This window comes from Chlamydotis macqueenii, chromosome 1 (assembly GCF_036417535.1).
Source record: "Chlamydotis macqueenii isolate bChlMac1 chromosome 1, bChlMac1.mat, whole genome shotgun sequence".
Classification (NCBI taxonomy): Eukaryota; Metazoa; Chordata; class Aves; order Otidiformes; family Otididae; genus Chlamydotis; species Chlamydotis macqueenii.
In genome coordinates this window covers 129,026,066-129,042,410 of record NC_141556.1, presented here as the reverse complement: position 1 = coordinate 129,042,410, position 16,345 = coordinate 129,026,066, and positions in this window count along the sequence as shown.

Sequence of the window (16,345 nt, the reverse complement as noted above, 5' to 3'; positions counted from 1 at the left end):
CCATTGTATTTGAGAAATCGTGGCGGTCTGGTGAGGTCCCCGATGACTGGAAGAGAGGGAACATAACCCCCATTTTTAAAAAGGGGAACAAGGAGGACCCCAGCAACTACAGGCCGGTCAGCCTCACCTCTGTGCCTGGCAAGGTCATGGAGCAGTTTCTCCTGGAAACCATGCTAAGGCACATGGAGAGCAAGGAGGTGGTTGGTGACAGCCAACATGGCTTCACCAAGGGCAGATCATGCCTGACCGATTTGGTGGCCTTCTATGATGGGGTGACAGCATCGGTGGACAAGGGACGAGCAACGGATATCATCTACCTGGACTTGTGCAAAGCTTTTGACACTATCCCACACGACATACTTCTCTCTAAACTAGAGAGGCATGGGTTTGATGAACAGACCACTCGGTGGATAAGGAGTTGGCTGGATGGCTGCACTCAGAGAGTGGTGGTTAACAGCTCAATGTCCATGTGGAGACCGATCATGAGTGGCGTCCCTCAGGGGTACGTGTTGGGCCCGGCCCTGTTCAACATCTTTGTCGGCGACGTGGACAGTGGGATAGAGTGCACCCTCAGCAAGTTTGCCGATGACACCAAGCTGTGTGGTGCTGTCGACATGCTGGAGGGGAGGGATGCCATCCAGAGGGACCTTGACATGCTGGAGAGGTGGGCCCGTGCCAACCTCATGAAGTTCAACCAGGCCAAGTGTAAGGTCCTGCACATGGGTCGTGGCAATCCCAGGCATAAATACAGGCTGGGCAGAGAATGGATTGAGAGCAGCCCTGAGGAGAAGGACTTGGGAGTGCTGGTGGATGAGAAACTCAACATGAGCAGGCAATGCGCCCTTGCGGCCCAGAAGGCCAGCCGCATCCTGGGCTGCATCAAGAGGAGTATGGCCAGCAGGTCAATGGAGGTGATTCTCCCCCGCTTTACTCTGCCCTGGTGAGACCCCACATGGAGTACTGTGTCCAGCTCTGGAGCCCCCAACATAAGAAGGACATGGACATGTTGGAGAAGGTCCAGAGGAGGGCCACAAAGATGATAAAAGGGCTGGAGCACCTTTCCTTCGAGGACAGGCTGAGAGAGTTGGGGCTGTTCAGCCTGGAGAAGAGGAGGCTCCGGTGAGAGCTTACAGTGGTCTTCCAGTACCTCAAGGGGGCCTACAAGAAAGATGGGGAGAGGCTGTTCAGTAGGGCCTGTTGTGATAGGATGAGGGGTAATAGTTTTAAAATAGAGGGGGGTAGATTTAGATTGGATATCAGGAAAAAAATTTTTACGATGCGAGTCGTAGAACACTGGAACAGGTTGCCCAGAAAGGTGGTGGACGCCCCATCTCTGGAAACATCCCAAAGGCCAGGTTGGATGAGGCTCTGAGCAACCTGATCTAGTTGGGGATGTCCCTGCTCCTTGCAGGGGGGTTGGACTAGATGACCTTTGAAGGTCCCTTCCAACCCTAACCATTCTATGATTCTATGATTCTATGAACCTCCATGTGCTGTTGGGATCCCAGCATAATGACTCAGCAACATTTGTACCAGCCTGTTCTGAAAGTGTACCCGATCTTACACAAATCAAAATATTTTGACACTCTTTTGAACCTAGCACAGCTTTAAGGTCTCAGAAAAGATTTAATGGGTTTAAATTCACTTGCTAATATGTATTATGTCACAGTTCTGCAGACGAGACAAAGTCTATACTTTGAACTTAATTGGCAGTTAATTGCCTTTCTCTTCTGTTCACTCATGAATGGTTGATTATTGAAAATAATAAACAAAGGTGAGAGAGTTGTGCTATTAAAGCTTGCAAACACTTGAAAAAAAAAAGTTGTTTAACAGTCTTGTGTTTTATATCCTATCCAAATTTAAAAAAAAAAAGTTTGATGTGATATTAATCTCTCTATTGGTAATAGAAGATATTAATACAGTCTTTTTTTTATACTTAGCTATGAAAGAAATTGCCAAAATCATATCAGTTGGAGTGCTACATTCTTGTGTCCATACCATGTATGACTACTTTCAACTTTATATTAAGGGAAGGCCTAAGTAATGAAGCTTGCTTATTCAAAAGGAAATAAAACTCTTGATATTAATACAAGAAGGGAGGTGGAAGGAAAAGTGACATTCTATGAATACTGTATAGATGAGAAGAAAAAGATCCACTCATCACTTTCAAGTTAATACAGTATCAAGCTTTCTGGATATTAAACAGAGATAACAAAGTATGAGCAAATTGTATGAAACCTAACTGACTATGCTCAAAATAACATGTCAATCCTAGTAGAAATGTAGGAGATTGTGTAAACCATACTAAAAAGCCATTGTGGCTAGCCCATAAGGTGATGTTGTCAAGGACTGCCTGGTGTAGTTGTATGACTTTTTATTTGAAGTGAGTAGTCATGAGAATTATTAAGATATTCCAGTTTGAGATAGAAATCTGACCTCTAGAAGTATGATGGTCTTAAATATACTGGAAATTAGTATTTGAAAAAGGTGAGTGGGGAGACAGTGCCATCACTTTTTTAGTAGACTTAACCTCTGGCATGTCACTGCTTGTATATCAGAGAGGTCCAAAACCACAAACGTATAATGTGAAAGTATTTAGCATTAAAGTAGGATGTGAGGCACTTGTGCTAAGCCATCACTGATTTTACACTCTATATTTGGAAAAACACAAGCACTCCATAAACCATCAAAGACAAAAAAAAGAAGAAACTCATAGAAGCTAGATTTAGTAAATGAATTCTCAGTCCCAGAAATGTTTCTTTCAAATCACTCAAAACATATATAGAGTCACAGGAACATGTGACAGGTCCAACCTCCTGTTCAAAGCAGGTCTTTAGAGTAGGGTGCTCAGGATAATGCCCAGTCAAGTTTTCAGTATCTCTAGGGTGGAACATACCCAGCCTCTCTGAGCATCTCTGAACAATAAGGGTGGTAGAACATTGGAACAGGTTGCTCAGATAGGTGGTGGATGCCCCATCCCTGGAAACATTCAAGGCTAGTTTGGATGAGGCTCTGAGCAACCTGTTCCAGTGGGAGATGTCCCTGCTCCTTGCAGGGGGGTTGGACTAGATGTCCTTTGAAAGTCCCTTCCAACCCTAGCCATTCTATGATTCTATCTTTTCCAGTGTTGGACAATCTACAGGATGGAAAACATTCTTCCCTATATCAGAGTGTAATTTCAACTTGTGTTTGCTGCTTCTAATTATTTCATTATGTGTTTCTGAACAGTGTGGTTCCAGCCTCTCTAAACCTTCCTTTTGAGTAGTTGTGGATATATATTTTTTAAAATATCTGTATAAATCTACACACAGACACATACATGAACCAGATACTCTGGACACTTAGCTGGATACTCTTTGTGCCTATCTTAGCTTCTGTTTCCATCACTAAATTCTTCACACTGATTCAGGGTCTGTGCAAAGCAATAGGTCTCTCCTCTCCTCTCCTCTCCTCTCCTCTCCTCTCCTCTCCTCTCCTCTCCTCTCCTCTCCTCTCCTCTCCTCTCCTCTCCTCTCCTCTCCTCTCCTCTCCGAACCTCTCCGAACCTCTCCTCTCCTCTCCGAACCTCTCCTCTCCTCTCCTCTCCTCTCCGAACCTCTCCTCTCCTCTCCTCTCCGAACCTCTCCTCTCCGAACCTCTCCTCTCCGAACCTCTCCGAACCTCTCCTCTCTGAACCTCTCCGAAGCTCTCCGAACCAAACCTCTCCGAACCTCTTCGAACCTCTCCTCTCTGAACCTCTCCAAACCTCTCCAAACCTCTCCTTTCCTCCCGTCCCCTCATATCATATCACATCATATCATATCATATCATATCATATCATGGCTGATTTTGTGTGTTTTTTGTGGAATTTCCAAGTCTTGTTCTTTGAAATTAATGAGTAGAGCCACCATAACTTGTGCTAATGCTTACGATTTGTTGCAAGGGCCCAATTTCCTCTGAGAAGATAAAGAACTTGAGTATCTTAATATGCATATGCACTTATTTGAATATTGATATTGATGTGCTGGAAATAAAGACCCATACTTTTTTATCCTGCAGAGAGAAATAGAAATTCTAGGATTTTTTCTATTCTACTTTGTCTTAAAATCTATAAATGAAAACAAAAAATAAATGGCTCCATGAGTAAAATCTCTTCATAAAGAGCCATCTGTACAAAATAAAGAAATTACTTAGCACACAGTCTAAGTGGCTGCAATAAATTCTGAATTATCATTACAAATTTACACTCACAGATAATTTAGGATGCTCAAAACTAGCAATGGTGCTCAGAGTCCTGACAATAATGCAAGGACTAATTGAAAGGCCATACGCGATTATGTGAAAACACATAATTGGACCACAAGTAGAGAGAACTCAGAATTTTCTTCTGCCATGATCTATCAGAAGAAGATATCTTTTAAATTTTAGATTTTCTTTCAGGAAAATAATTTTATCAGATAATCAATCTAGCAGAAAGCAACCAGGAAGTTGAAAAACACTGTTTCTGAAATGTGTTTTCTGTAACACCTTTCACACACACAAAAAAAGGATTAAATAAATTAAATATGCTTGAATTTTGATCCTTATTTGGGATTGTTATTTTAATATGTAACTAGTAGAAAATAGAACCACATGATTTCATCTAAAAGTTTATGGTTAGCATCTTTGTTTTCTTAGTGGAAAATGGTGAAATTACTGCCTACAAAGTGCTAGCAAATATGTTTTAGTACCTTCCTCTCTTAATTTCTGCTTTTTTCTTTTTTCTCTAGATTGTCATTATGACTTCATAGGTGGTGACAAAAAAAAAAGAACTTAAAAAATATTCAGGTCTTGATAATGATTTACTTAGAGTAAACTTTGCACTTTTGTTTCTTTCTAAGCAAAGTTACTCTGGTATAGAAGAACCAGGTTTTTTTCCCCAGTATGTCTTGAGGAAAATCAGTGTTCTGAATAAGAGAAATGGATGGTTTTGATCTAACAAAACAGAACCGTTTTTCACAGCAGTGAGGATGAGTATCTCAATAACTGTGAAGGAATAACTGTAAAGCAAAGGGCAAGCTCCTCTCATCTTTTGCAGTCCTTGGGGAATATCAGTCTCACTTAGATTAGCTGTTTGGACAAGATCTGTAGCAAATTCAGGAATAAAACAAAAGGGAAAATATTTTACTCTCAAGAAAAAGCCAGGATGTTTAATATAGTAGTAATAAAAGATGTATTATAATTTTTAGAGAAGCACAATTATTTTTAGTTCAAGGTGTGATATGTCAGGTACATATCATCTTTTCTCACTCTGACTATTATACTGTACCAGAAATGTGCAAGACAGCTCTACTGTTCTGATTACTGACAAGTTTTATTTATTTATTTTATTTTACAGCGGCTTTCACCATATTGCTCACCATATCTTTCGGGAGATCAAAGATGTACATTCTAATAACAAGATTTTGGGTTTTTTTTTTACTGGAAATACACTGCCCTCTGTTCCAACTTACACAACATTTTCATGTATTTTGAATGTATCACTCAGGTATAAAATTAAGTGATAAATTAAGACAAGTAATACCATCCAAGACACATCACCATGCCGTAGAATATTTATACTGTAACATTAAAAATGCTCGTGTAAACCCAACAGAATAATAAAATAATATGGAATGCAATAAGTATGTATATTCCACAAGAAAAAAACAATCTATGAATGTTAGCTGTAATAACTTTAGAAAATATAAGGAGGTGTTTTTTTTTTTTTTTAGTTGAATTTGTGTGTATTGCAGACTGTCACATCTGAGAGTACAGGAGCTACAGTTTTTCCTTCTAACTTACAGAAAAACAGCTTTTGAATTTAGAATTGCCCATGTTCTTTTCATGATTTCCATGGTTTTGACTGTTTTTCCATAATGGACCCTTATAAAAATTAAATTAAGTAGAGGGACAATGCTTTGTTTCAGAGAAAGGAAACTAGTGAAGCAGCTATTTTTTGATCTGAGTCCAACTAATAGGAAAAAGCTGGCTGAGACTTGAGTGTGGAAGGTAGTTTGGATGAAAGTCATCCCAAAATATCTGAGGACACTCGTCTAAGAAAGGGAAAGCGTGAGAGAAGAATTGTGAGGTAACTGGGTTCCTGAAAAACAGGCTTCAGCAAACTCATGTATGGAACATAATCTAAGGAACATATTGCAGTGTAATTAATATCAGTTATTATCTAAACCAGACTGTTCAAAGTGCAACACTAAACTAGCCTGGTGTCAAATAAAGGCAGAAATACTGAGAGAGACTCCTACATCAGAAAGGAATTGCAGGAATACTGAAAATTGGTACATGTCTAAGAATAGTTCTGCAAAAGAATAGAACAAATTTATAGAGATAAATTTAGAAAGAGTAGGGAGCAAAATTACTCAAAACTAGCAAGAGACATAAAAAGCACCTAGAAATAAGTTCTGTAAGTGCATCAGAAATAAGACAAATTCAGTGTTTATTTCTGAACGGAGTTTAGGAATGTCCTTTAAGGCTGTCTGAGCATGCATTCATATATATAGTTGTACAAGGGGTAAATTTGTTCTCTAGCAAATTGGAAGTGTTTCAGATGGACTAGCTCTAAGAAGGGCTGAAGCTGTAGATTTATTTCTGTTTAGTCTGATCACATGAGTGAGGATCTTAAGTAACGAGCTCTTAAAACTGAGGAAATTAGAGAAGGATCAAGGGATGAGTGACTTTTCCAAACAGTAAAACAACTCCTCTGACTAGTTGATCTTATAATTCATATACGACCAAATGATGCACAATACTACTGGAGAAACACTAAAGTGTAAAAGGCAGTGGTGTAAATACAAATTTAACTGCATCTAACACACCAGGATGGCAGTTTGTCAGGACAATGGATGCAGGAGAGTACAAAAAAACTCCTTCCCCCACAAAGAACCCTTTATCTTCCATTTACCCACAATAGTCATAGAATGTCTAGTTAATGGCAAAATACCTTCTTCAAGCATTAGCAGCTAGTAGCTGGCTCATGCCCCAAAGAATGGGATTTTAAGTGCTTTATAAATATTAAATCCTACCTAATATAAGTATAGATGCACTTAATACCCATGTAAATGTCTAATCTTATTCTCAATATTACTAAATCTTTTTGTTTATTCCATGTCTCTGGTTATTTTTATCTTTGGACCTTCTTGTTTCTGGTAAAGTCATTAGAAGTAAAGCATAGATCCAAATATGAACTGTTGAAATTGTATGTTTGAGCTTGTGATGACTTGTTACGTGTTTGATGCTAGGATTCAACTTCATAGTATACACTTGTAATTTCATATAGTATGTCACTATTAGATTGGCTTACAGATAAGGAAAGAAACATTGTAGACCTTGGTGTAGTTCCTTTCAGAAAACAGAACTAGTGCTCACCGTTACTTATTTTATTATGTAGGTTTTTTTTTCCTAGAGTTAGAGGCACAAAATAGCAATAAAGATTCTTAAAGGTAGCTAATTGTTACCTGAAATATCCTAAGTTTTGCTGATGACTTATATGACTTAGTTGATAATTTGTTGAATGACCTACCTTAGAGAACAAAAATATAACAATTTTTTTCTCTGTGACCAGTACAGTTGAATTAAAGATCAGCAGCAACAAATGAAACTGTCCTCTCAACATTGGTAAAAATTAATTTCATTCTAGTGCATTTATATTAATTTTATTCATTGTGTAATGGGACCTTGAAGCTGCTGTGGGCTTTGAGGTCAATGTTTGTAGATGACTTCTTGTATTGAGCATAGCAAAACTAACATCAAGGCTTTAAGGTCAAAAATGTTTTTATTTTGATAGATACAAGAGTGGCTTTTAAAAGGATTTTTTTAAGACAATGATGAGAAATAAAAAGACAAATTAGTAGACAAGATACAAGACAAATGCTAACTCCATACAGTCTACTCTGAGTTCTTGCGGAGAAGAAGTTGTCCAGAGGCCTGGTCGAGGTTGTTGGAAGATCTCACTGCTCTCCAAAGTCTTCCCTTCTCATTTGGCTCCAGGGTCACCGCTAGTGGCTGCTTGCATGCTCAGACCCCTGTTCCTCTCTCTGTCTGTTCCATCTTTGCCCTCTCAAAGCTCTCAGGTCCAGTATATACTCAGCTTCCATTTGAGGAAGGCTCATCCATTGCTGTCCAGCCACATACTCTCAAAAGAGCATATCATGAGAAAATGAGAACATATGTCAGCCATCAGAGTTTGCATTGCTTCCCCCTTTAGGTATTAGTGGTATTCCGGTTAAACAAAGTCAGGGACTTCATGTGGTATAAACAGGGATTCCTTGTCTGAAAAGAAGAAATGTCTTCAAACCAAAGTAAAATCCACTGAGCATTGCAGAAGGTTTGCAATATTGCTGTTCAGACTTCAAAAACACGTTCATAGACTGATTCACTTCACTTTGATCTCAGCTGGATTATTTCCATTACCTACAACAGTTAGATTAGCCTTTCAGTTGACAGACCTACTGTTTTCTCTTTCACAAATCAGCTTATCCAGAAAGATATTTTTATCGTACCTTTGCCTAACAAATTTTACTGAATGATAAAGGTTTTTCTCTGTGAGCTGAAATAAATGAAAATTTTCTTTTCATATAATAACTGTAATGAGAATTCTGCTCTGTTGTATCACTATTAGGAGAGCAGTAATTATAAGATTTCTAACAACATCAGTGTTTGAGGCAAATCTCTCTGTAAAGAGGAAACAAGGTTAGATGGAGCTCTGTTGGAAGTCCTTTTATTTGCCATGATGCTAAACAGTAAACTATGAAACCGTTTTGCTCTCATTAACTCTTGCAAGAGATATACTGCTTCCCATTGAGTCATTTTCAAGTCGGTGGGGAAAAAGACAGATAACTTTATCAGCAGAGAAGGAGATGAAGAGAATTAAAGAAAATTTGATGAGGTGTAATCAAAGTAGCAGCTTGAGCTGGAGGGTGAACTGTAAATTGTAACATGGTAGTGAGAAAAAGAACAATTTGCAAAAACAGCTTAAAAACTGCTAAGCATTAAAGCAAACAACAGTACATTTTTTAAAGGTTATTTAAGCAATAAGATAAAATGCCATTTAAGTGAAGACAACAAACAAAAGTGCTTCAAACTTAAAGCACAGTACAGTTGCTTCCTCACATTGCCTTCACACTGTTTCAGGGTTAACTTCAGCATTGTGCCAGAAATTCTACAGTACTTTTTTTTTTGAAAGGTGCAAAAATGGAGCTTGTATATTTTATGTGACCTCATCTAGATTTTGAGTTATTAAAACATGATTGGGAAAAAAATTGCTTAATGTGCTTTTAGTATGTTGTAAATTTTGTTATTTTTTGATGGAACATCAATTGTAATTGCTTCAGTAGATGATTTGCCTTGGTATACGTAGGTGTGCTATTGGTTAGATCTGCCAAAGTAAAACAAAATTGGAGTTGGGCTAGACTTACACAGAAAAGTGTAAGCACTTTTAAAGATTAAATGTATTTTTTACTTCTTTATAATTTTTTTTCTAAGTAAATCCAGAAAGTCTAGAAAAGCACAGTATCCTGTAACTTACTTCCTTTTATCTTTATTACAAGATGGCTGACATCATATATGCTATTATCTTCATAATTATAAAAAAAATACAGCATACAAACATGCTTATATTTATTGGTACTCCTATGTGTAACTTGCATGGCTGGAGAAGTGAGGTAGTATTTCCAAGTCTTGATTCAAAGGTGATTGGTTTTGAAATGAGTTACAGATTCAACCCATGCTGACATTAGAATGATAAACCTTTTCCCAGTGGAGAGAAAAGTAACTCTGCATGATCAAGGATGTCTTTTAAATGTGGTTGGTTTAGGGTTTTTTGTATGTTTAGCCTGAAAATCTGCAAAAAAAAAAATAGCATGCATTTGTACAGGAAGAGGGAACTCTCTTCTGGAAAGGAGTACCAGGAATTTCTGTGAAGAGTAGGAACTATGGAACTGTCACCTTTTTGAAGCAGTATATCAACAGACTAACAAACAATTCAGTATTATGACATTTGAAAAGGTTCATATAGATACAAAATCCTGTAGTTTAATGGACAATCTCATTTAGACATGAAAAATGGGCTATTTTTGTTCAAATGGAGTGACTTTTGTACAGCTACCTGTTTCGGAGTCGTATTATTCCTCTTTTTCCAGCCAAAGCCTAGGCATTTGTCTGTTGTAAGTGGGCCATAATTTTTCTAATATGTTCCAGCTCCAAAAATATTAGAAGCAACTTTGTAAAAATATTCGGATTCTTCTTTGAAAACTCTTCTCATCTGTAAACTACTACATATTTTTTCTTTTTTACTTTTTTGTCCAGAACTTGAGGAATGTGCTTACTCCCAAGAAGATATCACACATGTTCAAAATGGGAACAGCAGAAACTATTGCCAGAACACTGATTTTAAACTTTATTTAGGCAATTCAATGTCAATATATAAAAAATAAATATAGCATATAGTAGACAAGAAAAAGTCAGAAATCAGGAAAAATATTTTTTTTTCTTGTGATTTTTTTTCCTGAGTGCAAGGACCTGGATAAGTCTGAAGTTTTTCTGGTGATAATTTGTGTAAATCCAGCTCAGAGATGTGACAGTTTTCACAGCAGAAGAACAAGAATGAAAAAGCTGAAAGATCTTCTTGTAAAAGATCTTCAACAGTTCTTTTCTTTTAAACTGCATCAAGAATAGTAGTAGTGATGGTGCTTCTGCCCATCAGGCATAAAAAAAGGACTCAGGTTTTAAAATTCAAGATAGTCAGATGTAACCCTTAGTAACAGCTGCAATGTGGTAGGAATTACAGGTATGTCCAGCAGCAGTGGCAATTAATGAGACAACTGGTAACATAGCAGGAGTTTCAACTCCATGTCAAGTCACATGCAGGCACAGAAGAGACTCTGCTTTGTATCTTCCTCAAACTACATATCTCAGTCCCCCAGACTTGGGTCCTAAACATGTGCTTTTCCTTGTCCTCACCTTTCTACTGTACCAGCACCTCAGCATGCCCTTCTCACTGCAAGCCCTCTCACAGTTCCTCAGCTTCAAGTTTCACGTCTCCAGCTGTACTGGTTTTGATGGGATGGACGGGCAAGGTAAGGAATAGAGAATTCAATTCCCCACACTTCAGAGAACTTCTTCTAGAAGTGAGACACCTATTTTCTTTCCTTGTTCAAGGTCGTGCTTTGCTTCTTAACAAATGTCAAAAAAACTTCAGCTACACATTAACCTGGTGGAATGCAGAGAGTCATATGTTCCCTGTCGATCTGATCTCATAACATTGCGTTGAAAATCATTCAAGTTTTAATGAGAAAGTAAAGACAGAAGAGAGGATGATTTCTTAGTCTTGCACTCAAGGCATTCATTTGTGAGGGCGCAACTGTAACTGCAGTTTCTGCTCACAGAGTTGCATTTTACTCAGAGACTGAATAATTTAAATATAAATAGAGCTTTAGAAACAAGGAACAGAGCATCCTTCTCACAGATAAGGCAGTGAAAAAGTCACACTTTACCTCTGTCTCTGTATACTCTGTAACATCAGATTTGTCCTTGCACAGCAGCATAGCGTGGAGAACTTCAGCACAGTCTATACATTGATGATAGGGTTCTTCTGAGAGATATGTGGGCTGGATTCCTGTTAGGTTTTTGATTGAGCTGGACTCCTACTCCTAGACAAATTCTCTAAGGTATACATAAAAGATAGATGGTAGCACTATGACACCCTTTTAGAAAAAAAATAGCAACCACAGCTGCATTTGATAGAAGCTCTGAATATATTTGATAGTCTCACAGCTCACCAGGCTGGGCTTCTCAGAAGCAGACGAATGTCAAATTTGCAAACTCACACCAGGCCTATATAGGAAATATAGATTGACTTTTTCAGTACTTATGCACAGGCGCAGAGGCAGAACTCAAGGCATTAAGAGAAATTTAAAGTTTCACCTTACATAAGTTTGAACGGGGTCTACTGAATTCCATTTAATTCCCGGTTTACATAAGTGAAAAACAGATGTGCAAGGGTATTTAGGAATCTAACATCTCTTTGGGAGTCTGATTTCCCCTTGATTAAAATTGGAATTGTAGTATATATATATAAGTAGGGATAGCGCATGCAAAAATCTCTGTGGAATTTGTCCTTTTGTCCTTTGTAGCATAATTTTTAAAATGTAAATATCAGTGTTTCAACTTTGAAAAGTTTCAAGTTTAAGTTCCCTCACTGATATAGAATCCAACGTTTTCAGATTACAGTGGAAAGGATATTTTAATAGCTGCCAGCTTTGTTTATTCAGTCCTGGCTCTGAGAAGCAGCTGAATCTTTCTGCACATTAGTAGGAAGTTCAACATTTGAAGACCTCTCACCAAAGTTTGACAGCGCATTAACAAAAGAAAGCTTGGGGAGGAACATATTTCACCTAGCCCAAAAGACTGTACACTGTTGAAGCTGGCAGATCTTGTCTGCAAAACGACTTTCTGTGATGTAACTCAGTCTCCTTTCTGGGCATACCTCTGCCTTTTTTTTTTGTAATAACCAGCTACTTCAAACTACTATCAGTGTTTTGCCACTGCCTGCAGTGTTGCAGAGGTATGTGGTCTTGAAAGCAAGTGAATGCTTTCTCCTTTCAGCACTTCAGTTGTGCAGTTCAGACAAGACTGAACCTTCTATTTGGCAATGAATTAGAGATACGATTCAGAACAAAACTAGAAGAAGATGAGTAAGCGTATGCCAATTTTTCATAGCCCCTTTTCTAAGAACCACACTTGCAAGTGTCAAGTGGGTGAAATCACATAAAGGTGTTCTGCTTTTTACTCAAAGGGTCAAGTATTTTAATATGGGCTTGTCTTTGGAACTAATTTAGTGTAACATGTGCTCTTTTTCCCTCCCCCTTTTCCAGCATTCCGGTTCCTGAAATATATATGATGATAAATTCAGCACAAAAAACCTGTTACCATAGGAACAACTGTAATAGTGATCCCAATGCAGGGCTGGGGTTTTTCTCAGGATTTTTTATTTAATACTATCCTTTGCACTGACATAAAGCTTCTAGCCTTCTTTCACTTGCAAATCATTCTGCAAAAAAATGCTTTTATTTAACATGATTTGACTATAAATCTATTACAATTTTCAGTATGCTTGCACTAGCTTTCTGGCCTTGTGCAATTTCTACTACTAGAAAGATGAACACTAAAAAAATTTCCAGGAAAGGAATTTTGTATTTATGACATTGTAAATGATAGCCTTATGATAAGCATTACTGCTTTACACATTGCCCTGATGGTATTACTGACCTAAGTAAGGTGTTTATTCTTTTTTTCTCTTCTTTTTCCCCCATCATAATTTGCCCTGTTACCACACCCTGGCATGCAAGTATAAGAAAACACAAACACATGTACATATGAATAAAGCAAAATGACAGGTAAATTTTGATTCTTGTAATGTGAATTTTATTATCTATGTCTGCATACATCTTTTCCATCAGAACCACAAACTGAGTTTCAGACATGCACTAACATATTGCCGTAACCCTACGCATAGGTTTATAAGTAAGTAGTCAAGGATAAGTCTGCCTTGGAGATGTTCCTCCTTTCATTGTTTCCAGGGAATTGGAGGGAGTCCTGTTTTTCAACAACATTCAAGTTGCTTGAGTATTGGTGAGGACATCGTGAGAATGAGATACTCCACCTGGCAAACGGAGACATGACGAAAGCTTGTTCTGAAGTGCATGGTCATCTTCAGGCTGTTCTTAGCACCAAGTCGTTTCACATTTTAGACAATATAGCTACAATCTGCATTGGTGTGGCTATCACAAAAGTTCTACCCCAAACTGACTGAAAGACTTGTGTCTTTAATCTGTCACTAACTTCAAGTAGCACAAATGAGTAGGAGAAACATAATGTAGTGCTGTATAGGGCTTCCTTTGAGAATAAGAATTTCAGTTAAATACAAATAAGAGCTTCTTCCTTTTGGTTGTACATGTTACAGCACACAGCTTAAAAAAAATAAAAAGGAATTAGAAGAAGCTGTAAAATAGCCGCAAACAGAGAATTTGAGGTAGATGTGATTGGAGAGATCTGCCTGCATTGTTGTATTTAAATAGTCAGTTCTACATATATCCCATGTCTTGCATGAGTGCTAGGATGCTATGGTATATCCACACTGCAGCCACAGTAGGTTATACTGAGTTTTAAGTTGTTATGAGACTGCCGTTAGCAGTAGATCTAGCTAGCTTAACATGAGCTGTATGCTATACTGCAGTCACCAAAACACCTGAAGCACTGACCTGCAAGTTTTGACAAGCTGCAATTTTTCTGACCAAAATGACATTTTAGGGAAAACTCTTATGTCAAATCTATTCCAAAACTCTCTTCTCCTGCCTAACAAAAATTAGAGAAATTATTTAGTATATCTAGTTTAAGGAAACAGTTGCTGTTACAAACTTTCACCTTGTAGAACTGAAGTTTTGTCACAGTCAGTAGGGCTGTATCACTTTATATCAGTTGAGAAAATAAATAATAATAGGGGAAGGGTCTCTGATCCATAGCTTGGCCTTTCTGAAGTGATACCTCATGTAATTGTAAGTAATTGTAAAGTTCGCTGAGGCTTTCCTATCCACTGAAAGTGCTGTGGTAAGTTTCCAGTTACAGTGGGTTTTTGGTGTTTGTTTCCACGAAAAATATTTAATTTAGTTGCAAAGCAGATTTGCTTAATCTTTTTTTTTCCATTTAATGTATAAAATTTAATTATATTAAACATTTGAGACTAATGAGAGCTTTACAGGAGCTCATATAATTTATTAGATTTGGACATTTAACTGCAGTGTAGTTAGTGGATAACCATGTTTAGGGGTATAAATTCTACAAAATGGTAATTAATTTACATATACTTGCTGCTTCATTAATCTATGTGTTTGAATACCTAAAAATTTAAAGTGCAGTATGTATTTTATTAGGCAAAGAAGAGGAACAAAGTTTTTTTTTTTGTGTAAGAGAGAACAGAGCTTTTGCCAAGCGGTCAAAACACTATGACTTCCTGAAGACAAAAAAAAAAAACCCCACAGATGGTCTTTCCGTTCTTCCTTTAGGGCTTAACGCATTCTTTCATTCCTGAGTGGATGTGCCTCATGCCACAAAAGTAGCATATAAAGTGCTATTTTACTCTTTAAGTGGCGGTAGCTGAAGGCTATGAGGTTACTCCTGTTGCCTCACGTCATCAAGTCTCTATTTCTACCTCCATCAGCATACCAGTGCATGTGATTCTCATAATCTAGTCTGTCATAATGATGCAGGCAAGGAAAACATTTAAGCTACCATTTCAGAAACAACCTAGGGACAGCTGTGCCTAAGTAGCAACCTTCAGCAGCAGGAGAGGAAATGACAAGCAATAATGTTGTGCAGAGCTAAAGCCCTGTGTGCAGAGTGGTAAGAGGATGGAGAACTGCAGGATGTCATCAGCATCTGAACTAGCACTCTGGTTAACCATACTCCAAAATTATCTCAGTGCAGCAAATTCATAATATTAGATATCTTCTGTTTACCGCAGCAGCACTGTTTCTGCTGTTCCCTGCTAACACTGAATCACTTAGATGAATAACAGAACAAATGTAGATAGGACATTCTGGAGAACTCACACAACTTTTCTATGAGTTATCTTGCCAAAGACGTGCTAATTTTTGGAGCAAAGCAGAAATTTTCCATTAAATGCTCCTTTTGTTGGAAAATTAAAATGACTGCTGCTGAAACATTTTTCAGGAAGCAAACAACTTTTTTTAATGTGTGAAGTAAAATATTTAATTAAAACAGAAAGTTATCACTATGACAAAATAAATATTTAAATTTGGAAATCCGCAAATATTTTTCATTACAAAATGAAATTGTCATAATAAAATGCAAACCTCATGAATTTCAACCAGGCCAAGTGCAAGGTCCTGCACATGGGTCAGGGCAATTCCAGGCACAAATACAGGCTGGGCTGAAAATGGACTGAGAGTAGCCTTGAGGAGAAGAACTTGGGGGTATTGGTTGATGAGAAGCTCAACATGACATGGCAATGTGTGCTTGCAGCCCAGAAAGCCAATTACATCCTGGGCTGCATCAGAAGACGCATAGCCAGCAGGTCAAGGGAGGTGATTCTCCTCCTTTACTCTGCTCTTGTGAGACTTCACTTGGAGTACTGTGTCCAGCTCTGGAGCCCCCAACACAAGAAAGACATGGAACCGTTGGAGCGAGTCCAGAGAAGGGCCACAAAGATGATCAGAGGGCTGGAGCACCTCTCCTTTGAAGACAGGCCAAGACAGTTGGTGTTATTTAGCCTAGAGAAGAGAAGACTCCAGGGAGACCTCATAGCAGCTTTTCCAGT